Below are 12,401 nucleotides of genomic sequence, written 5' to 3'. Positions count from 1 at the left end.
CTTCCATATTCTCGTTGTACTCGAAAATATGTTGGCCCTATATCTAAGAATTATTTGACAAATGTCTATGTATTTGTGCCCACTTGCAACTTAACAATAACTGAACGGATTGTCACCACACTTGGCATGTACTCTTATGTCTTCCATGAGAGTAACATAAAGGATCAGTTCCGAACGCCAATCCCTTTATGTTACTCTCATGGAGGACATAAGAATAACTTACTTATAGAGTAGGCCTGGCATGGCCTAGCGCGTTAAGGCGTGCGCTTCGTAATCTGAGGGTCGCGGGTTCGCGCCCGAGTCGCGCCAAACATGCTCGCCCTCCCAGCCGTGGGGACGTTATAATGTTTGGTCAATCCCACCATTCGTTGGTAAAAGAATAGCCCAAGAGTTGGCGGTGGGAGGTGATGACTACTTACTTATACAGTAATGTTAGATAACGACTGAGCACGTTTTTCTGCGTTCGTTTGTAGTTAAGCATAAAACTAAAAAATGGGCTATCTGTGATCTGCCCATCACAGGTCTCGAAACCCGGTTTCTAACGTTGTAAGTCCGCAGACATACCTATTTGCCACTGGAGTGCCGATTTTTGTGTAAAAAGATACTTTTTAATGTAACATTTATTTTTGAACTTGGTCCGTTTTAAGTAATTAAGTATCATTTTGTACATAAAATATAAACTTTTAAGTTTGTTTATCAAAATATTATATTATCTGCTTTTGCTCTTTTCATCATGTGACATTTCGCTCTGATATATATGCATGTCACTCCCTACTCTTTCACTTTGTGTAACATAATTGTGATTGTACTTGTACTTACACGTGACATGAATTACACGTAAGCTACGTTCTGAATGGTTGGGATTTTTTTTCTCCGTAAAATCCGACATTACCATCTTTTATTTTATGCATCTGAAAACAACGAATCAAAAGTCTAGGAGACTTATTCTAAAAAACGTAACTCAATGTAAACAGTTCAATCAATAAGTTAAAAAAAAACAGCAACTATTTCAACGTTCCATTTGTTTAGCCTAACACGAACCTGGATCTGCTAAAGTTAAAACTTTATGAAAACGATCCTTTAGGACAATGTTTTTATTCAGTATGTCTGGAATATGACTGCACTTAGATAAACTTATTAAAACTGAACACAACCTTAAATCATCGTATATTCTTATCTCCAGCCATCTTGGGGCAGCTATGTTCTGATACATAAAATTTCGTGCGTAGTCTTTATACAAAATAACAACACGTTTTTAAGCCATCTGTAATATTAAAATCTTGGTTAACATGTACTTCATGTAATTTAAATATGCGTTGGGCGTTACTTAATTGTTAGCGTACCGGGCTTCCTATCGGAAAGGGCAAGGTTTGAGCCATAATGTCAATGATGCATTTTCTTCTGCTATTTTTCAGTTCATTAGCACAAAATTAAAGACGACTGTGTTTGAACTTCTAGAAGTCGCTACTATAACCGTTTAGATTTTGTGTAGAGTTAAGATGAGACGATATGATGGCATTAAAACCAATTAGAAAAAATAATTTATTTGTAAACTTATACTAACAACAACAAACATAAATAAATAAATGTTTTGACAAAATGAAAAATCTTATTTCACAGAAATTCCTTGGATATTATACTTTAATTAACCTTTCTTTTCCAGGTTATCTTGAGTTGTACGTTATTAGCTCTGTATTCGTAACAATTCATATTACCAATTTGTTTGCTTATTCTAAACTAAGCCACATAGTGCTTTGTCCAACACTGAGAATCAAACACAGGAGATTAGTGTGTGTGTGTGTTTTATTTTTGCAAATCCACATCAGGCTACCTGCTGAGTTCACCAAGGGAAATCGAACCTCTGATTTTAGCGTTGTAAATCCGTAGACTTAACGCTGTACCAGCGGGGAATGATTTATGTTAAAAGTCAGGAACAACCGAGCTAGTATTCAAATGTATCTCATTAAAATCCACAGAAAAAAATGAATTTATTTACAACAGTTTTTGACCAATGGGGTCAACAGAAACAAAATGGCGGGAAGTTTACATTTTGTCCGGAGAGGGTGCTGTTTATGTACAAAGATGTCTTTTTACACATACGAATAAAAGTTCTGTTTAGCTTAGTTAACCATTCTAACTATAAAAAAAACATTCATGTACATTACGATTCTATTCGAATACGCTGACTTTTTTAATAAATTATTTCTGAACAAAGAGAATCCACTTCGGAAAACAAAAATAATAAAAAAGCCTGAATTTTCCCATTATTTACCATAACGCCAAATACACAGTATTGAGTTTTCTAATTAGTTTTAAGATAAAAATATCTTCATAAGGGTTTTCACAACATACCAAACTGTGACGGTCAATCCCTCTATTCGTTGGTAAAAAAGTAGCTCAAGAGTTGGCAGTGGGTGGTAATGACTAGCTATCATACCTCTAGCCTTACACTGGTAAATTAGGGACGGCTAGCGTAGATAGCCCTCGTGTAGCTTTGTGCGAAATTAAAAACAAACCAAACCAAACATATCAAAATATCTAACGAATACTGGAGTCAATGGTCGAAAATCCAACGTGAGCATATCAATTATTTAGTTTGAATTTTGCGTACACCTCTCTGTCCCTAAATTAGCAGTTATACACTAGAGGGCAGAAAAACAGCTTGTCAATACCACTAACCACCAAATTATGAGCTACTCCTGTTACAAACTACTAATGCGATTGACCGTTATTTGATATCGCCCTCGCGAATAAAATAGTAAGCATGGTCGATGACGGGGATTCGAACCTATGGCATATAGGTTGTAAGTCGAGCACCATAATCACTACGCTATGCCAGGCTTAATAGTACACTCATAAGGCAAACTTATATACTACTATTTAATGTAAATATGTGGTGAATTGGAGTACTTAATTTTTTTTTCATGTGTATGATATTGCTATTACATGGTCTATTATGACCGATAAGAGTTCCGCTTCAGCTGCTGATATCTTTGGGTTTCTAAAGGTCAGTCTGAATTACCACTTTGTTAATATGCTTGTTTTAAACTACTTTATTTTGACACTTGTACAAAAACATCACAACCCCCGCTAGGATGGCGGTAAATTTACGTGCTTTAAGGCTGAAATACGGAGTTTGATTTTTCGAGGTGAACGTAGTAAATAACGAAATGTATATTTGCTCTAAAACAAACAAGTACATCACACTCTCAGGAAAGCAAAAACATCTGAGCGTCCGCCATTTTGTTTATGGTGACTCAACTAACCTTAAATTGGTATGAAAAAAACTAAATTTTTGATTATGTTTCAATGAAACAACACTTGAATTCTGTTTCTTGCAACTCTTCATTTTATTCTCTTAGTATAATCTATTAATTAAGCATTACAACAAATTCAAGCAAATTAAAATGTAATGTTACATTTAATAGCCGATCACTTTAATTACGGTAACAAACTCACTTTGAGACTAGCAAATCTATACTTGCACGCGCAATAACCAAGACAATATACGCGATAAGTAAGTTAAATTTTAATATCTTAAGGTAATAGACATATAACATTCTTATATCTTTAAATATAGAAATACGTAATTATCTAAAATACTTTCATGATAGATTTCTTACCTAAGGAACACAAACGGACATCTAGCAACTGCTTCCATAGTTTTCATGAAGTTATGATTTTCATACATTTGATTAACGGTACGTTTGCTAGCTCACTACGCTAAAATCTCAGGTTATACTTCCCGCGGTGAAGAGAATGAAGACAGCCCATTATGTAGATTTGCGCTAAAAAAACCCAGCAACATTATCGATTTTCTTTGGTGCGCTAAATTTACCTAAATGAACCTGATGTGTGAATTAATGTGATTATTGATTTCTGGTTACCTGACTGTGCAATAGACACATTGTATTTAATTAGATTCCATTTCTGGATTACATGGAACTGTCAGAAGGCAACATAGCATATAGGGATACATACACGAACTATCTGCATGTTTGATTTACAAAATTAAAGAACTAAAATGAGTCAAATTCTGTGATTCATATCTATTGGTAATTAAAAGGAGTAACATGTTGAGGTAAATTACGATCTAAATCCTGTATATGTGTAGCAGTATATTGATCAACTAATTATTTCATTAAATTTAGATCTTTAAATGGCAAACGATCTTATCTGATTACATCACAATTCTCCATGCAATCAACATGCTACGTGTAAATTAATTATACATATGGAGTACACAATTTAAAAAAAAAAAAGTTATTTATTGTAATCGCCCAGAAGGTGTGTGTGTTTGTTTTTCGTATAGCAAAGCCACAAAGGGCTATCTGCTCATCCCACCGAGGGGAATCGAACCCCTGATTTTAACGTTGTAAATCCGGAGACATACCGCTGTACTAGTGGGGGCGCGCCCAGCAGGAATTTTCTTCAAACACTAATTAGACCCGGCATGGTCAGGTGGTTAAGGCGCTCGACTCGTAATCTGAGGGTTGCGGGCTCGAATCCACGTCGCACCAAACATGCTCGCCCTTTCAGCTGTGGGGTCGTTATAATGCTAAATTAGGGACGGCTAGCGCAGATAGTCCTCGTGTAGCTTTGCGCTAAATTAAAAAAAAAAAACAGAACAAATCAAACACTAATTAAATTGAAATCAGTGTGCTGGTTTTGATGTGTGATGTAGTTAATAATCGAAACAGACATTTTCTGACGTGTATTAAATGCTGTTCACCTTTATCCATCAAACGTTAGCACGTGTTTTTTATAAAAAGCCCAAATCGGTAACATTATAGCCTTGTTCATGAAATACCTCTTGGTATTGCCTACTTAAGAAATAGCCCAAATTCTGAAATTTTGTCTTCAGCTTTAGAAATAAAATGATTAAGTTTAGGTTATGAGGCTTAACGTTTCGATTTCTTGGAAAGAAATTATTTCACAATGACTTCACCAGTGTTGCCCAGCTTTTTCTCTGAATATGTCCAACCTCTTCATCCATGACTGAATAAAAATAGTGAGCTTTGTTTTTTAATGAATATTTAATTACATTAGCTAGAAACACATTGAAGAATTTGGCATCATATGGTGCTATTGTACAAGAACAGATGAGAGCATTTTAAATCGATGTCCCTCACAATCACATTACTTAATATATATTTTACCCAGATCATTAAAAAAGAATAAATAGCAGACAAAACAAAGAGATTTAATGCAAAAAAACAAACAGTAATTATGGGATCTGAAGTATTCTTGGAGTAGAAAAACGTTTGGAAGCGATATTTTTAATAATTTACCGAGGACATGAGAATACGAAATTGCGTGAAAAACATTTATGTTTTGCTCAGTTTGTTTCGCATAAATGAAAACTTCCATAAAGAAGGATATATTTTGTTTGCATATACATTTACTTTTTCCAGCAAACTTTGATTATTCGAATTCCATTTCACTTTTTTCTTTTAGCTAAAGTCAAATTCTTGACACGTTTTGAGTATATTTAAAATAAAATAAATGTGCTACGAATGGAAGATAAATCGGTAGAAAAAAAGCTTATAATGAACCCGACTCGTACGTTTAGTTATAGCATCAACTGCAGGGATCAATCTATATGAATAATCGGGTCTATATGTTGGTGTCTTTTCATAACAAACGTAAGCCTACAGAAAGACATTGTGTGCAGTCATAACGTTTTTCTCTCTTCTGAATCTGTCTTACTTCTAGGATAAAATATTTTTGGTGTGTAAGATACATTGTAATTATCGTTATTGAACGTATTTTGTAATTTAAAAACAACTCTACCCAATTTTTAAGTATGTTTTTAAGAAGGTTAAAAAAGCTAGCTTTTCCCAATATTGAGCTCAATATATATAACACAATAATTTAAAGGTGTGATGAATCTAGGATTTTGTTGTACGGTCTATATATATATATGTATAAGTGATATCCACAACTTCATGAATGTCACTATATGTATTATGTATTTCTTTCTCGTATAAACTAAGGGGCGGAAAAGAAACTTACCCTTATCGAATGTTAGATGAGGAATACGATTTCACAAATTGAAAGTATTATCTGGAAACCTGGTGTATCATGCAAGAAAAAAAGAATAAAACATTAGCCTACAATCATATGTATGTTCTTTGAGACAACTCATATCAGTGAGCTATTCGTGTTCGGATTTTATCATATTCTTCGTAGTTATGGTAAAATGTCTATATAATATTCTAATTGGTACCAGATTCACTTTTATTCTCCAGAGTGAACTTCTTGGAGGTTTGAAAATATCTAATATTGTTCAACTAAATTTATCCTTAACATATTCATTAGATGTGCGTTTAAAATATTAAGACAAATATTAAACTCAATCTACCTAACGATAGATTAGATTTCGTATTCATTTAGCTTTATTTTTTCATCTGGCATCCATTTGATATTTAGTACATAGTAGAAACAACTATATGAACTACTTGTTAAAATTAATATCTACTTATCTTTACTTTCTGAGATATCACTAATTTAGTTATTTTAATTGTGATATTTTTATCACTTAACATGTATAATTATTTTTGAATAAATACTGATGTTATAAATTACTATAACCTATACTCCTAATGATTCCCGAGCTATTTACAAAACTTTGCTGTTCCTTGAGAGAAAAATGTTGAGAAATTCTGTGAATGTGTGTCTGTTTGTCTGCGACAAATATTTTCCAATAATTTGACCTTTGAACACCATAAGACTTTCGGGGTTCTTGGGTTACTACGAGAAAGATTGTAAACACATTTACTTTGTGAATCTTCTCATATTTACTAGTTTCACAGCCATTTCAATTTCTTCCCTCGCAACTGCCTTAGCATTTATTTCCTGATTCCGGGTTGTAATAAGAGTTTCCTGTAATCCAATGTTTAATGCGCCTGGCTCTTCATCTTAGGATATACGGTTCGCATCCTGTTACTGCAAAGGCTCCTTAGGTTTTCTTTCTCCTTCTTAATTTCGGCGGCTATTTAAATCCTCTCTTTTAAAAACCCCAAATTATTTCTCTCTGGATATTCGTAAAAGATTCTACATAATAAAAGAAAATACTTGGAAAACGTATAAAACATTTTTTGGAAAAATCTGTTCCTTTAACACTCCTACGAAAAGACGTTTCTAGTCCTGATTTCTCCAAGCCCGTTCCCCTGGCTGTGGTTTCGCTAGATAGTAGATAGGGACAGTGGGAATCTCGTTAATCCATTCATTAATGCATTTAAATGGCAATTTCATTTAAATACAAAATTATTAGCCTAATATTAATAACCTTTCAAGTTGCTCTGGGGCCTATTAGGCCCCACCTTTCGTAGGAGTGTTAAAGATAAAACTAGATTTTGCACAGCTTTCAAGACCAACAAAATAATTGCCGCGCATGCCGTGAATATCTTGACAGTGAGAAATTAAACAAAATGGTGAACAGAGCGAAATCCATTGTGCAGGTTTGTGCCAAAACAAACATTTAACTACATCAGCGGCACCGTAATACGATTTTGAAAAATATTAACATCTAATGGAAAACATTAATACACTCATATTAAAACCAGTGGTAATGAGAGAAGATATACATATATATATATACACTCAAGTCTACTGGATAAAGATTGTGTTGAATATTAAAACACCACTTACTTTGTATAACAAAGTAAATGTCTGTCATTTTTTGTAAAAAAGTGGACCTACATAAGTTATACTACACGTGGGGAAACAGCTTCTATACTTTATGAGACAACTTGTTAAAAAATAATATTTGTAGTTTCTCAGTGATATTTCATAAGATAATGAGATTTAAGTAGAATTATCGCTGTTCTTAAAAATACAAAATTATAACGCCATCTTAATTAAAGAAAATGAAAGACACCAACAGATAACTTTCGTGACGTCTGTGAAAGCACAAGAGTTGTATTATAATGACTAAGTTATCAAGAACGGAATGAAAGTAAAATAGAGTTCCATATCCTTCCCAGTTTGGGAGATTTAATGCAGCATGAATAAGAAAGTACATTAAATTGAATTTATTATTTTTGGAAGTTACAGATACAAATTAGGCGCAAGGGACGGTTCATGGAGATCTGACGGTTACCAGTCATGAGTAAATATCATGACTCGTGAAACCATAAATGCACAAGCAAATGAACATCTCAGAAACATTTAATAAAACATACCCCTTCATAGAAATGAAATGTACAAACAACTGTTTCTCTTGAAAACAAAAAATAACATATTTTAGTAAAAAATAAAAGTATAAAGTACGAATCCTCTAAGAAGCAAATAAAACAACACATCTTTCCGTAAAAAATAACTGTGGAGAATACTTACTCTCTTAGAAATAAATAATACAAATAAATGTAGAAGGTACTAATTTTGTTAAGAATAGATAATACATCACATCTCTCCGTAAAAAATAAATGTAGAAAGTACTAATCCTCTAAGAAATAGAAAATGCAACACATCTCTGCGTAAAAAATTAAATGTAGAAAATACTTACTCTCTTCAAACAGGTAATACATCACATCTCTCCGTAAAAATATAAATTTAGAAGGTATTAATTTTGTTAGAAATAAATAATACAACGCATCTCTGCGTAAAAAATAAATATAGAAGTTATTTATTTTATTAGAAACAAATAATATGACACATGTCTCCGTTAAAAGTAAATGGAGAAAGTACTAATCCTCTTATAAGAAGATAATACAACACATCTCTTCGTAAATAAATAAATATACAAACAAGATATCTTATTAGTAACGGATAATACAATGCATCTCTTCGGAAAGAAAGAAATATACGAATAACAGATGTTATTAGAAACAAACAGAACAGATATCTTCGTAAAAACTAAATTACTCACATTTATAATTTTCACAAAAGCCTTTGAATAATAGAATTGCAATGCCTTGTTAGTCGTAATTCTTGTTTCTAATTTTGGCTATCAACTCTTATGCCTTTAAAACCACATAGAAGATATGTTGTATGTTCATTACTACAAAGATAAGCGTTTAATTTTTCATTCAGTTTGCTAATGAAAGATATACAAAAGAATTAGCAAAGCACATGTGTAGTAAATCATGTTGTCATCATTTATAACTAGCATGATATATTAATTCTATCGAAGTCGATAAGAACGCTGAAAAATGAACTTATTTGCTTGAATGCAGAAGTCCTTGCTTTTTTTCTTACTACGTTTGATGTGAAATAAAATGACTTTTTAAAAAACGTAAGTAGTTTTAAAATGAAAATAATGAACATGGATTCAGTTCCAAAATTTTTGAAACTTACTTTATGAAACGAGTTATTAATTCTCACTCTAATTGTCATCTGATGTTTTAATCGATAAGAAAAAATTGATACTTAGAAACCTCTTATCCACACTTTCGTTAAAGTTCTATGTTGGAGTAGAACGTATAACATACATAATGAACCAAGGTTATTAAATGATAGTTCTTGCATCCAGTAATAGGTATTGTTTTTGCTATTGTATTGTATTGCATGTGCTTGTACTTTAAGTTGGCCATTATCTTTTGTGTTTAGTAAGCATTACTTGAACCCGAAGATTTCGTCTCATTTTACCTAGACTAAGTATATTGATGATGCATAATCCAGAAAAGATGAGTGGAAATACTGTACATAGTATATGTTATACATAATTAATAATTGTACATTATATAAATCCTAATGCATTATTCTGATAGACGAAGCTATACTGTGTTTGGTAAGGATAAGAAATAAAAAATGCCAAGTTTCTTCGTTCAGAAAGATTACCTCTACACATTTGGTAAGTTCATGTGGCATTTGGAGATTCCCAGACTTCAGTTGCTTGCCTTTTTGTGAAATATAGTATAATATTTCGGTTCGTTTTCATCAGGTGACAGACAATTGAAGTCTGTCAAACTCTCGTATTTCTGAAGAAAGAGTTCAGAAAAAAATATTGTATTCTCATTTCATACTTCTATACATTATAAAACAACAGCCACATATGGAAGCTGACATCCCTTTCCTTAAGGAAGAAACTCCAGGGGTCAGTAAGTTTACGGACTTATAAGACTAAAAATCGGAGTTCGATATCCCGTGGTAGGTGGTTTAATTAGGAAAGTTGAAATTGTTCGACAAAACTTTAATTCTTTTTTTAAAACATGCTTTCTTTTCTATATTACATTTGGCAGGAACAATGTATTGTTCTTTAGAAGCTAACAACAGGCAGTGTTTATTTTCTAAGGCTATTAACCATCTTGGAACAATGCTTTACTCGTCTATAGATCCTTCACACATTGTGCATTAAGTAACGTTTAGCCCTGGAAGGAAGGAAGCTTTTACGTTGGCACCCTGCCAACGTCTTCTATAAAAGCTGATGTGACGAGTACATAAGTTCTGTGTTTTTGGTATTGCTATTGATATTGGGGTATACAAATAGTCTGTAGAAATAAATTAGTATCCATTTGCTCGATGGAGTTATGCTTGCTTCTTTATGAGAATATAAGTTTAAGACATCTTTAAGGCATGCCGGATAAACCAGTCATTTCTAGTCTTGTTCAGTTATTGTGTTCATATCTTTGAAGACAACTTTTAGTGTTTGGTATATTAAGCTCATCTGTTACACATCTCTTACCTATGTGATATTCTTTGTTACAGCATAAATGAGCAAGAGGTTCATATGTGTAGTTAGCGAAATTATGAGTGGTCAAGAAAAGGGCGACATATTTTTAAATATATAACAAATGGCTATTTTTAATTAGTGCATAAGATACAGCTTGATACAGCTGAAAACAAGGAACAAAATTATGACTGCACTGAAATTAAAAATAGGTCGATGGGATATGATCAATTACAGTATGGCCAGGTGGGTAAAGACGTTCGACTCGTAATCCGAGGGTCGCAGGTTCGAATCCCCATCGCACCAAACATGCTCGCTCTTCCAGCTGTGGAGGCATTATAATGTTACGGTCAATCCAACTATGGGTGGTGATGACCAGCTGTCTTCCCTCTAGTCTTACACTGCTAAATTAGGGACGGCTAGCGCAGATAGCCCTCGTGTAGCTTTGCGCGAAATTCAAAAAACAAACAAACAAATAAATGAGAAAAGGAAACAATATAGACTGAAACAAAAGTATCTCAGCATGGTTAGGGAAAACGCAAAAAAAAAGAGATAATAAGATGACTATCAGAACCTCTTTCAAGTCTGGTTTTTATCTTAAAATAAAATCTAATTAATCCTTGTTTCAAATTCGTTTTCTAGTTTGAACGGGACTTTAGCTAAGCCTTGTTTGTCGGGTTAATAACATTATATTATTAACTGAATGATGACCAAACCCAACAGAACAATTAGAAGACAGAGACATTCTGGGCTGGAACAACTGTGAAGACGTCATGTTTAAGGGAGATCGATAACGACGTACTGGTTCAAACCAGAACCATTGATAAGTGGTAAAATTTAGAAAATATGAATAGTTGTTTCAAAACTATAGAAAAACACAATTTATGACAGAGACCTCTCAATAGAATTTAAACACTATGCCATAAAAAATATCTCACTCAAAGTTTTTACCTTAAACTTATTGATAGCCTGCCATTAAAATTTTTGAATTTGCGATTATGCGCCCTGTCTAGTCTTGTTTTTATAGTGTAATTGATTAAATATGTTGTTTGTAAAACTGGTGTAAGATGACAAGAATATAAAATTTTTAACTTGGGTTATAGACAGAAATATGTTAATTTCTATTCTCTGACGTGTAAATATGACAAAGTGGTTGAAATAACTTGTATAATTAATACTAGCTTCCGAAGCCTGAGGTAGTATCTTCAGGGAAAGACTCATAGCTTACTTTAACAGACTGTAAACAATAAAATTTGTTAGCGTTTAATAATGAACAAATAACACTCTACTGTGTTAGTAGATGTGAAGTGGATATGAATTAAGGAAAGAGTATTTTATATCTGGGAAACACAGTATTGACGAAGAGACTAAATATTATTTGAAGCGCAGATAACCCTCGTGTAGCTTTGCGAATTTCAAAACCAAAAAAACAACAACAAACATTATTTGAAATTGTATTAGACTTGAACAAACTCCTTAGTCAGTACCTTTTCTGGCCAGGTTGTTAAGGCACTCGACTCGTAATTTGAGGGTCGAGGGTTCGAATCCCAGTCACACAAAACATGCTTGCCAGTTCAGCCGTGGGGACTTTATAAGGTCACGGTCAATCCCACTATTGGTTGGTAAAAGAGTAGCCCAAGAAGTGACGGTGGGCGGTGGTGACTAGCTGCCTTCCCTCTAGTCTTACGCTGTTAAATTAGGGACGGCTAGCGCAGATAGCCCTCATATAGCTTTGCGCGAAATTCAAAATAAACAATATCTTATCAACCGTTATCTAGAGAACACATAT

General features: G+C 33.3%; 1 protein-coding gene across 7 annotated transcripts in view; it reads left to right on the top strand.

Moving 5' to 3' along the window:
• LOC143252719 (coiled-coil domain-containing protein CG32809-like) overlaps positions 1 to 12,401 on the top strand; it is a 431,304-nt gene that overhangs the window by 322,674 nt on the left and 96,229 nt on the right. The gene's annotated exons all lie outside the window — the stretch shown is intronic.

The sequence above is a fragment of the Tachypleus tridentatus genome, chromosome 6 (assembly GCF_004210375.1).
Source record: "Tachypleus tridentatus isolate NWPU-2018 chromosome 6, ASM421037v1, whole genome shotgun sequence".
Taxonomy (NCBI): domain Eukaryota; kingdom Metazoa; phylum Arthropoda; class Merostomata; order Xiphosura; family Limulidae; genus Tachypleus; species Tachypleus tridentatus.
The sequence above is the reverse complement of the archived record's forward strand: the minus strand, read 5'-3'. Positions and strand labels throughout refer to the sequence as shown.